General features: G+C 36.0%; 1 long non-coding RNA gene across 1 annotated transcript; it reads right to left on the reverse strand.

Moving 5' to 3' along the window:
• Nucleotides 1-206: 206 nt before the first annotated feature.
• LOC119777398 lies at nucleotides 207-1954 on the reverse strand. The gene is made up of 3 exons (XR_005279912.1): nucleotides 1874-1954; nucleotides 560-615; nucleotides 207-438 (listed from the first exon to the last, which is right to left on the reverse strand). It is a non-coding gene; the product is annotated as an uncharacterized LOC119777398 (long non-coding RNA).
• Nucleotides 1955-5098: the final 3144 nt, after the last annotated feature.

Consider the following 5098-nt stretch of genomic DNA (forward strand, 5'->3'; position numbering starts at 1 on the left):
TAGTTGTGGGAGCAGCTGTTGTAGTTGGAGCAGCTGTGGTGGTGGTTGGAGCAGCTGTGGTAGTTGTGGGTGCAGCTGTTGTGGTTGTTGGAGCAGCTGTGGTAGTTGTGGGTGCAGCTGTTGTGGTTGTTGGAGCAGAAGTGGTGGTGGTTGGAGCAGCTGTTGTGGTGGTTGGAGCAGCTGTGGTAGTTGTGGGTGCAGCTGTTGTAGTTGTGGGAGCAGCTGTTGTAGTTGTGGGTGCAGCTGTTGTAGTTGTGGGAGCAGCTGTTGTAGTTGTGGGTGCAGCTGTTGTGGTTGTTGGAGCAGCTGTGGTAGTTGTGGGTGCAGCTGTTGTGGTTGTTGGAGCAGCTGTGGTGGTGGTTGGAGCAGCTGTTGTGGTTGTTGGAGCAGCTGTGGTAGTTGTGGATTGGCTTGTGGAGATCTCTGGTAGGCTTAAAACTGCCAACATTTCAGTGTTAGTTTAAAAAAGAATTCAGCTATATTAATATATATCAAAATATATAATATATATCAATATATATAAAAATATATCAAAGGATGTTTTCTTTTTTTTACTCACCTGCTAGCAGAAGCATGATGGTGTTTCTTTTAATCATTTTGTCAGTTGTTTTTTGTCTGAAATTAATACAAAATAAGATTTATGGTAAATATCTTCTTTCATATGTCGCTGTTACTTCATTCAGTTGATAATAATTAATAGGGAAAGGAAAAAAAAATCAAAAATCACAATTGAGAAAAGTGTTTCCAGTACCTGCAAACTATATACAACCATTAACAGAAGAACATTTTTTCGTTTTAACTCACAAACAGTTCTACATGGAACTCCATTTCTCCATAAGGGATTATTAAAAATGGGTAAGTTGTCTTTACTTATATTGCGGATACATGGATGGATGGATGGATGGATGGATGGATGGATGGATGGATGGATGGACGGACGGACGGACGGACGGACGGATGGACGGACGGATGGACGGACGGAAAGATGAGTGGACGGACAGACTGATGAATGGATTGTTTCTAAGGTCTCATGACATTCAGTTGCCATCTTACCAAGTGTATCTATTCTTATACTGTTTACATTTGAATTTATTTATCTTGTATCACCCGTTACTCCCCCACCCCAAGAGGAGCTTAGCTGGAACAGAAAGAAATCTGAGGGACAATTTGAAGATAAAACTTCAGAAATGTTTTCTTTCAGGATAGAGAATATAACTGCCTCAAACTGCTAAAAGAAAGTTCAGCCCAAGAAAGGGGATGAGGGGATGGGACTTTAGACTAAGCTGGAGAAAAAAAAAGAAAAGCACAAAGACCTAAATTGCAAGGATTTGCACCTGAATTAAAAATTTACAACAGTTTATTTAACAAAAACTTATCACAGTTCTATGTATGTTAAACTATCTTACAGAATTGAAAGGTTTTCTGAGATAAAAAAAAAAACAGCCATAGAACAATTTAAAAAAGTTCAGCTTTAAAATGTTGGATTTTATTTGTTGAGTATAGTTTATCAGGTATATTTGGTGCTGTTTAAAGTTATTGCAGTAAATTACTCATATCAGAAATACATCAAAAGAGGTACATCTTTACCATGGGAAAAATCTTTGTATCCTTGTTAAAAAATCTGATAAATCTGATCAATATTTAAGTTTAATTAAATTGAGTTCAGAAATACTTTATTCAATCCTCCAAAAAAGAAAATCAACAGATGTAGATTTAAAATCTGTGTAGGTAATCTGCACCTTATATTATTTATACAACAATAAAAAAATAATATTTGATAATTTAACAATATCCAACAAGCTCATCACTGAGTAAAAGAAAATGCTCAACAAATGCATTGCAATTAATTATTCAAAGTTATATGAGTACTTACAGATATCACTTAGGACGCTTAACCCTGTAACTGAAGCTGTGATGTTCAGTGATCTTTTCTGTGTACTGTGTGACTCTTGCTATGTCCCAACGTCTGGTATTACCCTTTCAACCTTAAGGAGCAGGTTATGTGACATTGTTTTGAAAAAAAAAAGAAAGAAAAATCTGAGTAGATAATAAGTAATGTCAGCAATGCTGTATTTGAGGTGTGGTTTCTTCTTTTTATTATTTGGATTTCTTTTCTACAGCAATAGGATTAACTGCATTCCTTTTCTGGATAAATTTGCATAAGGACTAAATCAAGTATGTGTCCTCTGATCTTTTATGATCCTTTCAATTTATACTCATCATTCCCTTAGTAATAGATTTGATTTAAACATCTACAGGCACTGTTGATAATGTAGGAAGCTATTCACTTTTGCCTGCTCCTTTTTTTTGTTTTATGGTAATAATAAACTTTGAGATGTACTTTTCTCATGAAGCTAAGTGACAGCATTCCTTGTTTAGGTTATGAAACCTAAGCTGTTGTTGAGCTTTACTTTACAGAAAGTGAAGCCCAATGAGTAACATATAAACCATGCTTTAATAGCTCTTCAGTGTCACACCTAAAAAAAGTTATTTATATGACTCAGTTGCTCAATTCCAGCAGCTAGATCAGACAGAATATCTGAGGTCACGCCTGTTGAGTCCCACCTACAGTACACAAAGTACACTTTTCTTTGTGCATGTTAACAATGTAATATTGGATGTATAGTCACTCATCGACTGACCAGCTTTATAAGGTACATATTTCCTATTGTTTGATCACAAAAACAACATACCACCCAATTAAAATGGCAGAAAAACGATACATATAGAAACAAACATAGAAACAAACATGAATAACTCGAATGATTAGTTAACTTGTAATTTTAAATGTGCAAATCAAATATTAGGATTAGAATTTGGCATACAAGTCACCAAAGTATGTTGAAATGCCTCTGATATTGATGCTTAGTGCTTCTTACAGCAGGATAATACACCACACTCCAAAGTTCAAATCCCCTAAACCTAAAATCTTTTAAAAAAAAATTTTGAATTTGGTGAGGGAAACTTGACACTATGCAGTTTGTTTACCTAATTTTTGCTCCTATATTTACATCATTTTTATTTCAATCCCTGCTTTGCATTGCTTATTTAGCACTGTTTATTTAGCATATACCTCTTTAGCTTCTGAGATTGCTCCAAGCTATTTAAAACTGACAGCTAAAATTCAGTTGTTGATTCACTCTAAAGACTAACTGCTGATCCCTGGCCATTTTATTGTTGCTTTATCCCCTTCCACCATTAATTCCTCACAATTAACTTTCTTTTATCCATCATATTGCTAATTTCCACCTGTAGAGCTGTTTTCTGCATGACTGTGTACATTTTAAAAACAACTCATGAATACTAGCCTTCCACACCAACAGGTGTGTCTCCTTTCAGTTAATAAGATAATTGTCTCACGAAAACTAATAAAGTAGAGCACATTAGCCTGGTTCTGAAGTTATTACACTTGCTCCATGTAGCTCAGAGGATAGACTTTAAAATCCTTCTGTTAATTAAATGACCAAATAAATCAGCACCAAAAACAACAGATTTGTCCTCAGTGCATCAACCTCTCAAGCCACTCAAGTCTTCAAGTTCCAGCCTACTCTCTACACCAAGAGCTAGAACCAAACAGTTACTGTTGCTATGGGCGAAAGGCAGTGTACACCCCAGACAAGTCGGCAGTCTGTTGCAGTGTTACGGAGAGACACACAGAGGCATACTAGATGCACACAAACACACCCCATTTTGTCTCACTGTCTTTGTGGAGATTTTTCCATGTACTAAAGTCTGAGCCTTACCCTAAACCTAACCATTAGGGATTTATACCTAACCCAAACCTAAACTCAATTTGCACCTTAGTCCCTTAAAATGACCCCTGACTCAGAAACAACAATTCCTCTCATGGGGTCCAGACTTCTGGCCCCACGAGGTGCTTTCGTTCCCCACACCATGCTTTATTTTCAGAAAATGTGCTCAAGAATATATTACAAAACAAAATATGCACATACAATTGTACTTCTATCCAATTAAGACTTTATATTGACTTGCGTTCATTTTAGTTACAGTATGCCTAACCCAGCCATATACCCTAACCATTATCAGTATGTCCCTAACCCTAACCTAAAGTTGTTTCACACCATACCTCTTAACTGACACCTTATAGTGAAAAATGGGGGTCCGCCACATTAGGACCAGCCTTCTATCCCATTAAGACCTGATGGTCCTCATATGGTTAGTAAAAACCAGTCCTAAATAGGTAACAAAAACAAGAGCAACCATTGGTCCCAACAACTATATAAGTCCCCAAAATGTTCCATATTCCAATTTCCTTCAATGGAAATTGTCCCCTCCAGGAAGCAAAATTATTGTCACACACATGCGGTCCAGTTTCAATATTCTGGTGGGTACTTTCCATTGACTTTCATTCACCTACAGCATAACCTCTACCTTAAACCTCACCATTACATGTACATACCTACACTCATAAAAATGACTAATTGGAATAACTCAATTTAATTGAAGGCAGTTTTTCAATCCAATACATTTTTGCTAGCTGAACCAAATCCACATTCATCTGTATGGTGTAATTTTATTGAGTCTGTTAAACACAATTTTTAAAAATACGTTTAAATGGAAATGAATACATACAACATAACTGAATATGTTTGGTTTGTTCAACTTAATAAAATCTAATTATGTTGAGCTATATTAGTCCCTGCAAACTATTGTTTGGCTAACTCATAACAACTAAATAACAAAATGAAAAAGGACAAACTCAACTGTATTTAATGTAAGACCAGAAACAGGTTTTGTTAATGGGTGGATCTTGATCTCAAGATAACTTATGGTGTTTACCCAGTCAACAACTAACTCCACTATCTCTTTTAGATGTATAACTACCTGCCATGCTGGCTCGTTCTCTGAAAAAGTGGTCTGACAATTAGGCCTAAACAAAGTAATCTTAGCAAGGACCAATTTTCATGAGCATTGCAAAGTAACCTAAAATTCTTGAGCTCACTTGAAAGACCGTCCTTGTAAGATCACAAGGTGTTCTTACAGTGAACTCAAGAAATTTAGGTTACTTTGCATCATACATAAAATGTTCATACATATTGTGTTATATCAATTAAGTATTACAAAAAAATTTTGGAAC

This window comes from Cyprinodon tularosa, unplaced genomic scaffold (assembly GCF_016077235.1).
Source record: "Cyprinodon tularosa strain WSP-4 unplaced genomic scaffold, ASM1607723v1 ctg1234, whole genome shotgun sequence".
Taxonomy (NCBI): Eukaryota; Metazoa; Chordata; class Actinopteri; order Cyprinodontiformes; family Cyprinodontidae; genus Cyprinodon; species Cyprinodon tularosa.